Source organism: Sceloporus occidentalis, unplaced genomic scaffold, assembly GCF_023333645.1.
Source record: "Sceloporus occidentalis isolate IW3139 unplaced genomic scaffold, rSceOcc1.0.p SCAF_3, whole genome shotgun sequence".
NCBI classification, from domain to species: domain Eukaryota; kingdom Metazoa; phylum Chordata; class Lepidosauria; order Squamata; family Phrynosomatidae; genus Sceloporus; species Sceloporus occidentalis.
This window is the reverse complement of record NW_028316983.1, coordinates 166023372-166041654: the sequence shown is the minus strand read 5'-3', so window position 1 is coordinate 166041654 and position 18283 is coordinate 166023372. Positions and strand designations below refer to the sequence as shown.

The 18283-nt window shown below is 40.5% G+C and overlaps 1 protein-coding gene across 10 annotated transcripts in view; it reads right to left on the bottom strand.

The window, feature by feature from the left end:
- Positions 1-18283, bottom strand: part of ATXN1 (ataxin 1) — a 291552-nt gene that overhangs the window by 231942 nt on the left and 41327 nt on the right. For 8 of the 10 annotated variants that reach the window (XR_016280568.1, XM_089516778.1, XM_089516777.1 and 5 more), the window contains exon 3: positions 6249-6335. The gene's annotated coding sequence lies outside the window, so the exon portion shown is untranslated. Of the gene's footprint in view, positions 1-3395; positions 3644-6248; positions 6339-18283 lie in introns of those variants that run through there. The other 2 variants (XR_016280569.1, XM_089516780.1) reach the window with 2 other exon arrangements.

Below are 18283 nucleotides of genomic sequence, written 5' to 3'. Positions count from 1 at the left end.
GTCTTGCCATATTACCTCATTTTTAAATATTAATAATAAAAATACTGTCCAGTCACTCATCAGATTTAACTGCATATTTAATTCAAATGACTGTCAGACAGAAACAAGGCAATTGTCAAACAGAGGTCAGGCAAAAATGGAATCATATTTCCCTGATTTTAAGAATTAGAAAAAGGACCAAATACAAAAATGTACAAGATACTGTGGGGAAAGAAACACTATAGTATTTTATAAAACTAAGGGCCCGTACAGAGAGGCCAGAATAAAGCTGCTTCGAGTCACTTTGGAGGTATGCTGTTTAAATGATGCATGCGTCCTAAGAGTCCGAAAGCCATGCCAAAGCCACACTTCAGTCCTAAGGACTGGAGAACAGCTTTGGCACAGCTTCTGGACTCTTAAGATGCATGCATCATTTAAACAGCATACCTCCAAAGTGAGCCTATAAAAATTAAAATGCCTGGTATCACCTAGAAATTAGTGTGTATGTAATTCAAACATGTGATAAATTGTTAGAGAAAAATCTATGTATAACAACAGTCTTCTAAATCATTCCAGTATAATTGGTTCCTTACTGAAATGTATCGAAGGCAGAACAAAAGAAACAAATGTTTTATGCCTATGTTAACTATTTATGGTGCCACTAACACAGTACCACAGATAGTGTCAGTTCTACTTACAGCTATTTTTATGCTATGACAATCTATCAATATTTTAGAAATTTTATTATATCTGCTAAGAAATCACTTATTATTAATCAACTGTTTGGAAACACAGAAGCATAAACTAACTAATTAGAATATATTAGACTCCTTCTCCCTATGTAATTAACAGTCCTATCACACTAGGAAGTATGTCCAAATATTTCAATGGAACTTATTTTCAAGCATATGTGATTAAGGTTATAGCTCAGCTCAGCTCCAAAGTATACCAACCATTTCAATACAGTAGGCCTACCTGTATTGGGGAGCTAGCCATCCACAGACTCAAGTGTCCATGGGTCACCATGCCCCATTGTTGTTAATGATGGTTCATGCACATGGCTACACCAGTATCTCCATGCACATATCACTGCCTACAGAGTATAATAGGGCTTCAGCATGCATGTTGCTTTTTTTCATCTGTGGGGGAAGGGGAGTGCTGAACACCTGCAGATGGGGAGGACATGCTGTATGTACATGAACATGAACAGATAGGACATTAATGATATGGAGAAATCCATAAGGAATCTGATTGAATTTTATAATTCCAATGTTTCAACACAATCGATACTACACAGAGTATGGTGTAAAACATGCTCAGAAAATGAATATATTGAAAGTCACTAGTCAGCAAAACTTACATGTGAACTTACATAAATTCTTCCCCAAAGCAGTGGTTTTGCCATTTTCCTTATCTTGGTACAGACCTCTCATTCATCACAAGCTAAACATTGGTTGTTGTTTAAATTTTCCTCTATCCACTTCCTTCCTTCCTTATTTCTTTCCTTCCTTTCTTCTCAATGAGGTCCAAGTTCACTGCAAGAGGTGCCAGGAAACAGCATCTCTCTCCACAATACAGTACACAATACCATAATACAACAGAAGTAAAATCCTAGTGCTCTCTAGTAATTAAACGGTTATTCTCTTTTTATTTTGTGTACTTATATATATACACAGTGGTGCCTCCGCATACGCGGACTTTTAATAAGCGGCTTTGAGCGTACGCGCTCAAGCCGCTGGGTGCGTGCGGGGCGGAAGGGGAAGCGCGTCCCATTCAGTTGAATGGGTGTGTGCGCCTGTTGCGCCCCGCGCGCGCCCGTTGCGCCCCGCGCACCTCCGCGCCGCCGTGCACGAGCCCCATTGTTTACAATGGGGCTCGAGCATAGGCGGAAATTGCCATACGCGGCGGGATCCGGAACGGATCCCCCGCATATGGCAAGGTTTCACTTACTTTCCAGGCAGTAATCTCCATTGAATTAAGTGGGTTTTACTAGGGAGCCCTGGTAGTGCAGTGATTAAATGCTGGTACAGCGGCCACAATGTTGTGAGTTCAATCCCAGGACTCCAAGGCTGACTCAGCCTTCCATCCTTTCGTAGGTTGGTAAAATGAGTAATCAGCTTGTTGGGAGCAATTAGCTTACAGACTGTAAACCGCATAGAGTGCTGAGTTCACTATGGATGATTCCTATAGCACAGAGGTAAGAAAAGGGTACCCTGCAGAAATCATGTACTCATTTTGTGGCACCCAGCTGTCAAAAATGCCCCCGACGCCCTCAAACCCCCTCTAGGCCAGAAATCTGGCAAATATGACCTTCATACCCCCTGGAGCAGCAGTTCTCAACTTCTGGGTCGTGACCCCTTTGGGGGTTGAACAACCCTTTCACAGGGGTGGGCTAAGACCCTCGGAAAACACATATTTCCAATGGTCTTAGGAACCAAGATACCGCTCCTCTATGGTTGGGAGTCACCACAACATAAGAAACTGTATTACAGGGTCGCAGCATTAGGAAGGTTGAGAACCACTGCCCTAGAGGGCACTGAGTGACAAAAAATATTTAATTTTTATAGGGATTGTGCTGGGAGTGCAGTCCTTCAAGTTCAGTGGAGCAATGTGGCCTTCTGACAGTTGCCCACAGCTGCCATTGGGCATAAAAAGCAGGGACACAGTATTCCAATTTAACAGTCTTACTTACTACCTTAATACATGAGATTTGTGTACCAATTTTGTGCCGTCATAGTAAGAGATCCCAGCCAGTCCCTGTGGAATAACTGACAGTCTGTCAACCCCTGACCTTTCCTAGTATCAGTCTAAGAGACTAGTGTCAGATGTTGTTGTATTAATGTACAAGATGAAGTCAGAAGTAATAAGAGGAAGAGGTACATATCCTTGTAAGCATTCATCTGAGAAGAAAGTGAGGCATGGCAAAATTCGAAAAGGTACCATGTTTTCCATGCCATGGGCAGTCTGGATGTTTTGAGTTCTCCACTAGAAAAAAAAATCACAGTTCAATTTTTTTTTAACCATACTTGTTCTATACAAATGATTACGCTGTGTTGTGTTCTGCATCTGTAAATTAAGTGCAGGGTTAATTGCATTTTCAAAATGTAGATGAGAATCAGCAGTGGGCCAAATATCATAGCAAAAAAAAGTGGTAAGGAGATAATGGAAACAGAATATTTGCTGCTTTCCAGTTTGTTCTCTGAGTCCCCCCCCTCCCCCACATGTTACTTTCTGGTTTGTATATCTGGACAGAATTTTTCCAGTCATCAGATAAACTTGAAAATATCACCTCTTTGTACTTTCATTTTGACTTATCTTTTATTTCTGAAACTATCATGTGACAATGAGTGAAAAAGTGCCAACAGGCACTATTCTATCCAAATAGTTTCAAATGGAAACGGAGATGCTAACTGAGTACAAAGGAATGAAGTAGGTCCTGGATTCCTGAACTGCAGAGAACAAAGTTCTGTGGACAGAAAGAATCTTGGAACAGGTAGAACTTCCTTTAGAGAGTACGATGGGTTGAATTCCTCCATCAGACGGCATTTATCAACCCACACTGGTTTGTAGAAATGACTTCACCTCTATTGCCCCTTCCTCTCTTGCAAAATGCTTTGAAAAGAACAAAATTCAGTAGAGCTGCTGTTTCCTTCTCTGTGGGGTTCTAGGAAGAGAATAGAGGTACCCTGCTTTAATGCCAATATGGTTTTCACCTGCCTTCATGAACAGCACAGTAAACTCGCTTACAGTAGAAAAATCAGATTCCAAACTTGAAAAGTCAGACAGAGGAAGCAGATACAATAAGTTATGCAAAGTGATCTATGTGGAAATGTTTGAGAAACACTACAATAGGATGCAGTTCCAAATTCAAAAAAATCAGTTCGGTGTTGGATTACTCTGCATTATCTATAAAGCACTTCACCTTTGTGACTCCTCAGTTAAGATTACCTAGGATTCATCTATGATCACTTGGCAGAAGCTATTATGTACTGGGAGAGGGAAGATGTAAAAAAAAAAAAAAGTTAGCTTGCACTTCCTTTTCATGGTAAAGTAACATCCTCATTTTTTCTAATCTAAGGTTCCATATATTTAATTTATTTTATTTATTGCACTTATATCCCACCATTCTCCCAAAATGGGGGGCGGGGGGAGCAGTAAGATCCAGAACTAGTGGAATCACCATTGCCTTCCCTAAAACTCCTATTCCAAATGATGTATTTCCATCAGTATAAGTACAAAAATTTGCAAAGGGGAAAAAAATATTTGTATCTTGTAAAAAACATAGAACATTATCAGGTCTGAACTAGGTCTTGACTAGATTTCTCACACTTCTGTAGTACTATCTGCATCATCAGTGTTTCCATGATGGAAAAACCCCACGGGGTAGTTATCTGCATATGACAGAAAAGTAAAGAGATAGTGATTTATGTCCTAATTTTTACTGGGTCAATAAAATCACATATTCTTCATCCATGATAAACAACAGTAGGAAAGAAATTCCAGTCAATAAATGTGAAGCCATTATTGATTGCTGCATTAAAATTAAATTAAAAGGTAGGCTTAATAAAATAATTCAGTGAGTTCTGAGGACTGAAACCAAATTCTCTATATGCTCAAAACATGAAAACTGAAGCCCCAGATATCACAGTTAAGCAAGACATTAATTTTCTAGCACAAATCAGCACCATAAAATGAATGATGTACGTCCTGTATAATGTGCTACATCTGCATCATTCCCTGAAGTATGCTACAAATTAAGCAAGCAAGGTTCAGATTTAAGCACATGGTTTGAGTACATCTGTAACTACTGACTTGTAATTAAAACAACTCATTAACAAATTTCACAAGTGTAAGTTTCAGCCTGAAGGCTTCTCAAAGCATTTTACATACAGCAAATGTTACACAGGAGTCCCTAGGTGACAGTGTATGTGGATGAGCCTTTTCCTATATGGAGTTTATTTTTGATTTCTGAGTAGAGTAATTCACACAAGGCATGGCCCCATGCCTTGCTTCATCAAGTGAGCAAATACCCAAGCTAGCCCTTGAAAATCCAACAGCTTTGACTATTATCCTCAAATGCTAATGTTCATTTCCAAATAAACAGCTCTCTTTTACCAAAGCAAAACAACAACATAAAGCACATAAAGCAACCCAAACAAAGTCTTCATCTTTGAACAAAATTTCCACAATTATTTTTGGCAAAATTATTTTTGTGTGTAGCCACACTGTGGCTTTTGCCTATTAATTCTCCCATGACAAAGGCTTATTATGAAGGTGCCCCTTATCACTCAGGATTATACTCAAGGCTGAACCAAAAATTCAGTTTGGCAGACTTCTTGCTCAAAATTCGGGTTGCAGTGAAAACAGAACAAGGTTTGGCAAGATGCTATGGGGGGAAACTTACTTTAGCAATATCAGCAGCAGTGTTCTTTAACCTCTCTTCCTGTTAGAACATCCTTTTCTGGTTGTTGCAAGTGGCAGAGATACTCCAAGCAACAGCCAATGTTCCCTTTACTGATGCCCTTTTGATCAATACCATATCATGACACATAAAACTTTTGAGATGGCTTCTACAAGAAAAAATGATGGCCACATTTTTCCGTATGGGTGTCTCAAAATCCCAGATCAACACTACACCAAGACATAGTGTTGCTTTACAGGAGATAGTGTATGGAGTTTAATAAAACGAGTTCTGAAAGTCACTACTGCTGATACCAAGAAAACTGTCCAAGACATTTGAATCCCCCCTCCAAGAAAAATCAAAGAAGTCCCTTCCCAAGAGAGGTTATCAGTAACCTCATATTCACCTGCAAATTGGGCAGTAAATAAGGCAGCACATTCTATGGCAGCTTGGGTTCAAAACCTTCTTGAAATACAGTACTTATCTAATTTTGGCCTCTTGTTTGCCTTGCTTACATATAGGCAAATGGATGCCAAATGGACTGTCAAAAATAAGACTGCCTCAGCATGGATACTGAAAGCCTGGCAAGACTCCACTGGAAGAATGTTCCAGGTCTAAGGTACTACAATTGCCATTGGAGATGTGGAGTTAACAACTTTCTTTCCTCAAAAATTCATACATGTTGATCCATTCAAACTGATCCTAGGAGCACAACTTCTCTAACCTATTTGTTTTGGGAACATCAAAGCTACAAGACACTATTCAGAGGGAAACATTTTACTCCTTCCCATACTCCTCTCCTATTCAGTTGGGCATCAGTAGCATATACACTATGAACAGAAAAGTTAAAATTTAAAAATGTACTTACTGAATAATTGCCAGAGCCTTTTCCTGTTTTTCTTTGATGTATGAATCCTCTGAGTTTTGAAATAGTCAACCACCGTGATATACTTTTCTGCTAGGAAATAAAAAGACATTGTTAGGAAAAATGCAAAACTTCTATCAAAGTCTTCTATCTCAAGGTGGCCAACACCTTCATTGGACCGCAAAGAAAAGTTCCACTTACAGCCTCAAATGATTTTCTTGAATTTGTTCACTTCCAATTTTAGGGGGAAAAGACATCTCATTGGCCAAAAGCATTCATCAGAAACAAACAAACAAGGCAAAATTGCACCCACACCCCAAAGAAAGCATGAGGAGCATCCTCAATTTTAAAAGTTAAAAGGGGGTCAGAAGGCCCTTAGCACCACATGTGATCAATGAGGGCTGCACTTCCCCCAATATTTTTGTCTATGCATGTGTATATGTGTTTGTGTGTATGTGTTTAGATATAAAATATTTATACATATGTATAATACTTATGTATACTTAAAATATTTATGTATAAAGACAGTTCAGACACATAATTTTAAAATAATCATGGTGTGGCCACTCACCCATTTGATTCAGAATTGCTTAGAATACACTTCTTACAAATTTAGGATTGATTCTGATACACGTTAATAGATCACATATTGTACGTGTTATCTGAGAGTATCTTTTATTATTTAATATACTGTATATTAATATCTTGATATACTGTATATACTCATCTATAAGTCTAAAAATTTATGCCCCAAAATTGACCCCTAAATCCCAGGTCGACTCATTTATGGGTCAGTATGGTAATGTGACAGCAATTCTTTCAGATTTCCCCATGCAGTTTCTTTCTGTCCTCAGCCAAGCAAATAAAGAGTCCTTGGTGACTGATTGACTGCTGTTTGTTTTACAGTCCCTCTACCACCCGCGAGCTTCGCTGGGGAGTGAAGGCTGAAACACTGAAGCCTCGTACTGATTGCTGCTTCCCTCTTGCCACTCGCATACACACTGAAGGAGCCTCCAAGTTTTACACTTGACCTATCCATAGGTCATATCAAAATTGATAATTTTGGCCCCAAAACTTGCCCTCATCTTATACATGAGGTCAACTGATAGTTGAGTGTATACAGTAGTTCTTGTCATCTCTCAGTGATGAAGGCAGTAATATACTAAAACACATTAGGTCCATTACACCACAACATAACATTCTTTGAGCATCATTCTGGGTTTCAACCTCTCTTTTACAAAGGACTCCTACACCTGTTCACCAGCTCACATGCCTGGGGTCTGATCCTTCTACACACTCTCTCCTTCTCTTCTGTCATGATTCTCTTGTACCATCTAGCCTTACATCACAGCCAAGAATGACAACTGCCATTAGTGCTATGTTGTATTTTCTATCCACCTTGCATCTAGGAATCCAAGCTGAGGTCTATCTTGGTCCCAATATTGGAAGATGGAAAAAAATGTACTGACTATTCATTGCCTATTGACCTTGGATACAAGGAGAGCAGTGGAGAAGGTTTCCACACTGCTATCATGTCACATAATGTGCACAGATCCATTCAACTACTTTCAGCAGCTACCGACCCCTTGAGGAAAGAAGGTAATGAGAGAAATGGCTCCACAAGCAAAACGACCAGAAGCAAACATAACCAGGATTATTGATTCAATTGCTGTGGTATTTCTCAAGCAGCTTCTTGGTGAAGTGAGGGACACTTGCTTTCCTAGCTGTTCTTTCTCCAGTCATTATCTTTCTCACACACTAACACAATTAAGATATTATCTGCTGGAGATAGTAAGATTTCCTATTCTGGTAGATTTTCTTTCATAATGATGCAAATGAACTGAGGAACATGACCTCTTCACTAGTTTGTTCTTTGTTAATTAAGTTGATAATGTCTGGGAATCATGAGTAAAGTGGTTCATGACTTTATACTGACTGCTGTTAATCTTCCCTCTGCACAGTGCTGGTACACTCTGGCCCAAATACCGCAGATTTGATGTCCACACATTTTCGAAAACAAGTAAACAAGTTGTGGTTCTATTATGAAAGAACAGTTTTGTAACTTTCATGGATTATATTTAAGTATATATATCTTGTCCTATGTTTTCATTTTGATATATGGATGTTATGTAATTTATTTATCTAAATAAAGCTGCATCACACTGAAGATGAAGAATACAGTATTCCTCCTTTTTCTTCTTTTTTGTACATTTAGCTGTAGCAGTAGGCATAGTGGTTAGAGCATTGGACTCGGAAGTTTACCGCATTAAAGTAGGAATGGCCCATAAGTGTTCTTAAAGGGACCGTGCCTGGAACGGGAGGCGGTGGGGAACGCTGTATATCACACAGCGGGAACGCCGCTGCCGCCGAGCATTCCCATTCCATTCTGGAAGTGTTCCAGAGGGCCGATTTTCGAGAATGCTTGAGAAAGCATTCCCGAAAATCGGCCCTGGGGAACGCTCCCAGAACGGAATGGGAACGCTTGGTGGTGACGTTCCCACTGTGAGATATACAGTGTTCCCCGCCGCCTCCCATTCCAGGAATGGTCCCTTTAAGAACACTTAAGGGCCATTCCAACTTTAATGCGGTAAACTCCTAGGACACAGGGAGACCAGTGGTTGAATCCTGGTTCAGCCATGGAAGCCCACTGGAGTAACCTTGGGCAAGCCACACTCTCTCAGCCTCAGAGGATGGCCATGGCAAAAGCACCTCTGAAGAAACTTGCCCGAAAAACTCCATGACAGGTTCACCTTAGGATCGCCATAAGTCAGAAATGTCCTGAAGGCACACAACAACAACAACAACAACAACAAACATTATGTAATCATTTTGGGGTTTTAAACAACTATATCAATAACCTGTTAAATATAAGACACCAGGAAAAGTAGCGTATTTTAAAAATATTTTAAAACATAATTGTTTAATAGTATAGAACAACAAAACTGAAACGACAAAGAAAAATATAATCCTATCAAAAAACTTAAAATTAACTACATCTACAAATTACACAAACAAACTACACAGATAACAAGACAACCAAGAAAAAGAAAAAAGAAAAAGGGGAGTGACATGTCTTCCAACTTGCTAAATGATGGTTATAATTATCAAATTATTCTACTTTCTCTAAATGTACATAGGACATATTTCTTTTTTAAAATATGTTTTATTAATAATTAAAACAATTAATTTTATTAATAATTAAAACAAAAAATACAATAGTTGTGATCATTTGTACAAGACCAAATAAGCCCATTTAGAAATGTCCATATGACTACCCAAAAGTTCAATCTGTCTCTACTACCCCAAACTACCTTATTCTTCTAGACTCCTTTTCATCAATATTCCTTCAAACAAAATTCCAAACAGTCCTCCTAAATTTGCCCACCATTCATATTTACATACTCCTGCTTATTTATTCCCATTTTTTTACAATATTTCACTACTAGAGATCATTTCTCATCCCTTTCTTCATTATCTTTATTGTTCAAATAGCCAGTTAGTATTCATTTCTACTATGTTGTTAACTTTTAATATCCACTCGTCTATCTTTGGTACTTCCTGATTTTTCCAATTCTGTGCTAAAATCAACCTGGTCATTGTAATCAAATACAACATAACTCTTTTAAATCGGATCGTGAATCGATTTGAACCAGTTCAAACGACCCTGGCTCCCACTTAATCCAAATCACTGAAGCGATTCGGGGAGGCAGGCCATGTGCTAGACTCATTTAACCTGCGTCTTTTTTATGCTGATTTTTTCCGCTTCTTTTTTGATAAATTGAATCTGCACAAGTATGAAGCACATGAGGATCAGAATCAATTAAAATTTCCCATTCGGACGGATGGAACCTTTTCTTAGGAGTTAGGTACCATCTTCTTTCCATCTTCCAATAATTTTCTCTCAAAGCCTGGAATTTAGTAAATTTCCTAGTTTTTTCTCTTGCATAGTTCCAGCTCTCTAAACTAATGTTTTTACCACAATCTATAGCCCATTTAATCATTTCACTTATTTACTCCAAGTTTCTCTGGTGTCAAGTACCATAAGTAAATCATTTTATAAAAATTCGCCTTTAGGTCATAATAATAATAATAATAATAATAATAATAATAATAATAATAATAATAATGTTTATTTGTATTTTCCCGCTTCTCCCAGTGGATCGAAGCGGGATTACAACCAGAAAAATCTCCATACAATGCAATTATATCTAAAATACATATGATAAAAACATCAGACTATATAAAAATTTCATTATAACAACAACAAAGCATTGCAGGTAAACATTTAGACCTTTCATTGACATTCTCTCCCACTGGTCCATATGTACATTATAACCTATATTCTGTGCCTGTTTTAGCATACATTCTTTTACTTGTTCATCTTCTATTTCTATTCTAAACAGTACAGTCAGCCCTCCGTTTTCATGGGGATCCATTCCGGACACACACCCCCTGCAAAAACGGAATTTCACACATATTCAAGCCCCTTACACTTGAAGGGGGGTGCGTGCCTGTGACTGCACATTCCATTTTAATCCTCTGAGTAAGCGAGGATCGAAGTCCTTACAAGCAAACAGAGAAGCAACTGTAGTTTCTACATTCTAGCAATTAAATGCTCATAATCTGTGCAAAACTGAGTTTTAAATTCTGATTTTGTTTCTTCGAAAACATATAAATTCCTGTCCATATTTAATATCTCAAATATGTCTGTAAAAATACCATTGACATTTATACACCTCTGACTCCAATTCTTCACTTGTATGAAAAGTAGAAAGCCATTTGAAATTGTATGACTTTACATCTAACAAAGATAGCCAGAATCTCAAGAATTCATATAGCAAATATAATATAGGTCATCATTATCCTTCTGTTTTCTACACATGACAATTTCACAAGTCTCCAAGTAAAAATAATAAAAAAAATTTTAACTAACATGCTATATCCAGGGACCATTTTTCTGCTCTTGAAAGCCTCCAGGCACCACCCTTACCAAAAGAAAGGAGGAGGAGAAGCCCGTTGTCCACTTCTAGTTTTGAACAACAGGTATTTTTGAATAGCTAAGCAGCATAGGGGCCCCAGAAATCTATTTAGGAGAATCCCTGCTTCTGCTGGCTGTTAGAAAAGACAATTCAGCCTCCTCCTTTAGTTTTTTAACCCTGCCCCCCTTTTTTTGATCAAGAAAAAGACAACGCACTAAGTGCAGAGAAGCTAATGGCCTCAAGACCAGCCTTGAGGCCACTTGAGCCCCATATCCACAGTCTGTCCAGACCTGGAATAAATGGACACAAACCTGACATAATCAATTACAATATTCAAAAATACTGTAAGAAAAGTAGAATACGTCATCCTCGTAAGTCAGTTTGTCAATTACCTGCAGGTGCCCATTCTTGAACAAATGAATGTCAGAAACACGTCAACTCAAAATTGTTGAACTGCAGTGCATCAAGAGATTAAACTCTATTTCCTGTGGACTGACTAAGGGCAACACTTTTTAAAATCTCACTATACATGTTAAATCAGCTTACCAATGCAATAGTGTCTGTGTCATCACTTACTTTTGTGAATGGCAACTGTTAATAAGGTAATTATCACTGTCTGTACTTTCTGTATTTCAATTGCCTCTAACTTTGCTTTTTTTAATCCTCTGCCCCCCACAACCCATCCCTCAGGCATATATACACAGATCAGTCAATTTGAGATTAACACTTCAAGCACCTGATAAAGTGGACCACGTCCCCAAAAGCTTATAAAGCCTATTTGTCTTTCATGTGGTATGGCACTCTTTATTGTTTTTGCTGCAACTAACACAGCTCTGGCAAAATAGTCTAGCAGCCTTTCCAGAAAGTCATACTCAGTCCTTGACAAGGTTTAAAAGAAAGAGAGCTCTAGTATTAGAGAAGAACTATCTCATGGCCTTGTTCTAACTCACTGTACAAAAGGGACTCTTCAGCCGAGAGAAGAGGCAGACATGGGGAATAGTATCTATGGAATACAGAAATAAAGCAATTTAACACTAAATCCAAAATAACCTGTAGATCAACACCAATGAGCAATGTTACTGGGGCTCTAGGTAACATGTTTTCAGTGACCTAATGTGGGACATGGACTACTATGTTCTGCAGAACTGCAAATTCTGGACAGTGATCACCCATTAAGGTATAGTGGACAGGAACTTTTATTTTTTATAGTCAAGGAAGGTTTGGAGTACAGAGGAGAAATCACCTTGGCACACTGTTGAAGGACATCTCTTTCAGTTTTACACTTTACTTTTCACTACGCCTTTAAGGGGCTTGTGGGGACTTGCTCAGAGGAAGTGAGTCAGAGACTTGCCTCTGGAACTAGCTAGTAGCCAAGAGCTCTGTACAAAACTAGTCCCAGTTGATTGAGCTCTTTAACTGAATTTGGGGACAAACGCCAGGCCCACAGGGGTTCTTTACACTGGTGTTTTAACAGGGGAAGCCCACAGTCTTGTTCAGTGCCTTCTTAAGACTTTTCAGTATGGACACTGAGGGACCTGCTGCAGTCACCTGCAACACTTATGGGATGTTTGTCTTCTTGCCCACAGATGTGGGGAACTTCATCTGCACTAAGTGCAAGTTGGTAGCCCTCTTAGAAGAGAAAGTACAGCAGCCGGAGGCCCAGAAAGCTACATTTCAGCATCATAGGGAGCAAGAGGTTTTCCTGACCAGAACGGACCAGACAGGAATATCTGGTTATCTAGTACAGTAATATCTGGTTAATCGAAATGAATATAAATCTCCAAAACCATACGAACTACATCCAATGGTATTAAAAGAACTGGCAAATGTAATATCAGAGCCATTGGCAATAATCTTTGAGAACTCCTGGAGAACAGAAGTCCCAGTAGACTGGAGGAGGACAAATGTTGTCCCCATCTTCAAAAAGAGGGGAAAAGAGGATCCCAACAATTATCATCCAGTTAGTCTGACATCAATACCAGGAAAGATTCTAGAGCAGATCATTAAACAGAGAGTCTGTGAACATCTAGAAAGCAATGCCATAATCACAAAAAGTCAACACAGGTTTCAGAGAAAGAAGTCATGCCAGACAAATCTAAGCTCTTTTTTTTTAAATAAAATTACCAGCTTGTTAGATGAAGGGAATGCTGTGGATATAATATATCTTGATTTCAGTAAGGCTTTTGACAGGGTTCCCCATGACATTCTGGCAAACAAGCTAGTGAAATGTGGGCTAAACAATGAAACTGTTACATGGATTTGTAATTGGTTGACTGGCCGAACCCAAAGGGTGGTCAACAATGGCTCTTTTTCATCCTGGAGAGAAGTGACCAGTGGGGTCCCACAAGGTTCTGTCCTGGGCCCAGTGCTGTTCAACATCTTTATCAATGACTTGGATGACAGAATTGGGAGCATACTTATCAAATTTGCAGATGACACCAAATTAGGAGGAGTAGCTAATACCCCTGAGGACAAGATCAAACTTCAGAATGACCTTAATAGATTAGAAAGCTGGGCCAAAGCTAACAAAATGAATTTCAACACGGAGAAATGTAAGGTACTGCACTCAGGGCAGAAAAATGAAATGAACTGATATAGGATGGGTGACACCTGGCTGAATGAGACTACATGTGAAAGGGATCCAGGAGTCCAAGTAGACCACAAGTTGAACATGAGTCAACAGTGTGATGCGGCAGCTAACAAGGCCAATGCAATTTTAGGCTGCATCAATAAAAGTATAGTGTCTAGAATCAAGGGAGGTAATAGTGCCACTCTATTCTACTTTTGTCAGGCCCCACCTGGAATATTGTGTCCAGTTCTGGGCACCACAATTCAAAACGGACATTGAGAAACTGGAGCATGTCCAAAGGAGGTCGACTAAAATGGTGAAACGTCTAGAAAATGGGCCAGAAACCGAGTATGCATCAACCCTTACTAAGACCATATGAAAAATTGGGCAATTCGGAGTCATAAGCTTATTGTTGGCAGTGAAATCTTGTAACTCTGATTTTACACTTCCTTACAGCTACTGTTTTTATCTTAGAAGAACTCTAGGCATTTTTAACACAGTACTGGATTTTGGTGCATGAAATAATGCTGGCATTCACAAAAAAGGCTTAAGATAAATTCACGTAACTATAGATGTCACTGCAGCATGATATGGTCTGACTATGAGCAAAAACATTCATGGCAAACTAGCAGTTTCAATTAAATAGAGTCAGCTTCCTGTTAATCAGGCAACAATCCAAATTCTGAAATGAACTTCCTCAAAAATTGCTTGATTATTAACATTTTTGGTTCATCTCTGTATCTTTAAAGTTGACAAGTAGAGGATTGAGAGGGGAGCAATGGAAAGACTGTGAAAGCTCACATGATTCTGTCCAGCTATGAAAGAATTGTGTCCTCAGAGCAGTTCAAAGAATGGCCGCTTTACGTCTTCTAAAATAATGAGATTCTAACATGAAACCTACAACAGTTTTAAAAGATGCTATCATTTAATGTCATTTTACTCTTGGATGTAGAAGTCTATAGCTAGATCCTCTGAATTTATTCAGCCTAGGATTACACAATTTTTACAACAAAATCTCCTCATGATAGAAATAAAATCATTCCCACACGTGTCATTATATACACAGACATTAAGAAGTTCTTAATTTATATTCTGGAATGATACGAATCTATACTACCAACCAAGCAGTATTATGAATAGTGGCAATTTTCTGTCAAGAATAGTAATGGTTTTTTTTTTCTTTTCCAAATATCTCCAAGGGCAAATCTATTAAACCCCTATTCTTTATTTCTTCCATTGTGTAAGCTAACAGACTTGAACATTCAGAAAAAATGCTTTGGCATAGCAACCTTTCTGAGGGGGAAAATACAGGCTGGGAAGATGAAAGACTTCTATACTGCAAGCCTGAATTGTAGGTTTTAAAAATAGACACAGATGTGGAAAGAAAATGCTGGTAAAATACCAAAGATTTGCAAACAAAGGATTAGATGTGTGTGTGCGCCTGCAACAAAAAGTGCAGATGGGTGCACATATAAAAATGAGGAAGAGCTGCAACATATTAACATAAAAACAGTTAAGTATTACTACTTTAAAAGTTTACGGTTAATATACATGCATAAACATCCAATGTCACACTAGACTTTTCTGAAATGGTAATCCAAAATTTATTTTATTAGGGGCATGTTTTATTAGTGGCACTTTCGTGACAGTGTCAGTGACTTACAAACTATGTAATATGATTATTCTTCTAGACCAGCGGTTCCCAACCTTTGTTGGATCACGACCTCCCTTGCATGTGGAAGTCCCGCCCAGCAGCCCCCCTGATTGGCTGGGAGACCAGGAAGGGGTGGGACTTCTGGCCGCCTACAAGCCCCAGCGGCCTTTGCGGCCAGAAGTCCCACCCCTTCCCGGCCTCCCAATCAATCAAGGAGGACGCAGCCAGAAGTAGGAGCGGGACTTCCAGCTGCAAAGTCCACTGGAATCTCCTCCTCCTCCTCCAGCACCGGCCAGGCCTCCTCTGGCTGGAGCCACCGCCACCTTCTCCTTTTCCTCATCCCTCCTCCTCCAGCATCAGCCGGGCCTCCTCTGGCCTGCCACCACTGCCATCACATGGAGCTTCTGCTGTTGCTGCAATAGCAGCGGCGGCAGCAGCCCCACACAGTGGCGGTGGTGGCCGCATGGAGGAGGAGGAGGGAGAGAAAGAGGAGGAGGCGGCAGCAGTGATGCACAATGGCGGCGGCAGCCGCGAAGAGGAGGCAGCCCCAGCCCTGTGTGGTGATGGTGGCGGCGGCCGCCCCCACGTCCAAAACAAGGGGAGGCAGTGGTGATGGTGGCGGCAGCAGCCCCAGCCCCACGCTATGGCGGAGGTGGCGGCGGCCACGTGGAGGAGGGGGAGATGTGGCGGTGGCAGTGTCATGGCCAGCCAAAAGGAGGACGAGGAGGAGGCCGTGGCTCCTCAGGTGCAGGAGGAACTTGAGGCCATACCAGGTCCCAGTTCTGCCCTGACAGACCCCAGCCCTGATCTTCCAGCCCCAGTGGTTGAGGCTCAGCCAGACCCTAGCTCTGTGGGGTCCCCTCCAGATGCTCAACAGCCTAGCTTTGCCCCAGTGGAAGAACAAAGCATGGAGGTTCCTTCCTTTAGGCAAAGGAAAGCTGAGAGTTCTTGCTTGTGCAGATCTAAGAGACTTGCAGAGAGGCAATCTGCAGATAAGCAACAGCTGGCACAAGGGAGGGCATCTCTGATTTAAGCAGCTGGAGAACGCTGACCCCTTGTCAGAGTTTATTGCAGATCCATCATATTGGTTGCTGTTAGCACTGGCTCCTTGATTCTTTGTCTGCCCCTGAACCCTACAACCTTGGAACGGGCTCGACTACTCCAAACCTTCTGGCTTTCCTGACCTTGGACTGAACTGGCTTCCGTGACTTCTGGTATCCTGACCCTGGCTATAGTTTGTTGCTTGCTTCTCTTGGACTATAGAAAGGTCTGTAGACTGTCTCTCAGCTGCCTAGTTTGTTTTCCTTGCAGAGCCATCACTATCAGCGTTTGTTTGTGTGGATGCTGGCAGCATTCCAGGACAGGCAGGCCAAAGGAGGCCTGGCCTCTTGGAGGGGGGGTGGAGGGGCGACTCCCAACCTGGCGACCCCTGAGAAAGGATCAATTGGCCCCCAAAGGGGTCACAACCCCCAGGTTGGGAACCTCTGTTCTAGACAAACCTCCCAGACTAATTCCACCAAAAAAAAATTTGTGTCAATTTTGGGGTGATATTTTCCTGAAAACAGAACAAATCAACAACAAAAAAGGCCAGCTGCAAATGAGTCAGTTTACTTCTCCTGCCTCCAGCATTTTCAAACCATCAAAACCTACAAAAACAAAAACAGGCTGAAAATTGGCCAAAATGGTGGCAAGAAGCAACATGACATCACTTCAGCACACTGAAACACAATGGTGAGGGTCACAAGGGAGGACATGGGAGAATGCCCCCCTCCACAGTTGGCCCCTCCTGTGGTACAGCAATTTGCATTCATCACAACTACTATCTGTCACAGACTCCATCACTTTCACTCTTAATTTTAGCATTTTTGCATTTAGTTTGTTTCCAGATTCTTAAGTACAGTATCATGTCTATTCCCATGGAATTAACATTGACTCAACCAGAAAGTACAAGCAAAACATGCGGCCACTCAAACTTATGGGGTTTTAATATGTGTGAATTTCCAAATTCATGGGGGGGGGGGGGAGTCCGGAACAGATCCCCTGCAAATTCGGAAGGAGGATTGTAACACACTCTTAGCTGCCCAATGGAAACCCAAAAGAGAAGGAGCACCCTGGAAGGAAAGAATTACACAATCAGGATCCTGAAACAAAGAAAGCCCTGCCATATATACCAATCAATCCACCTCCACAGAGCAGCACAACACACAAGAGGGCCTCCACCAAGGATTTCAAATTTCAGACTAACTCATATGGGAGGAAACAATGTTACAGATCTCCTGGCCACTAGCTTTTCAAGGCTTGGTATGTCAAAACCAGATCCCTGATCTTGGCTGTAAATGGGAAACCAGTACAGTTCTTGCATATCTTGAGATCTCTAAACTGCACACCTGACAATTGTCAGACTGCAGTATTTTGCTTATGAATGCTTTACAAGGGAAGCCCCACGCAGACAGTGGTCTAATCATTAGATAATTAAAGTATAAACCGTTGTGGCAAAATCTGTTCTCCTTAAATTGGCTCAAACCTTGCTCAGTATAAATTGTATCAACATGTCTCTTTATGGCTAGAATGGAACTGTCCGTCGCAGGGAGATGAATTTCACAAATATGAAAAAGGTTGTAATTGGCCAAAAGGTTAGCTGAAGCTGACAGAAAGAGGTGAACAAGCAAGATGGCACACCCCCATTGTGCCTAGATGGTGGTCCAATTGAAAGATCACTCCCCACCAGCTAGGAGCTGCTGCTGCTGTCATCACAAGAGTAAGAAATCCTTTCACTGTACTTAAATACAGCTCTATAGCTGGCTGAAAATATTACCTGCTGAACTTCATAAACAAG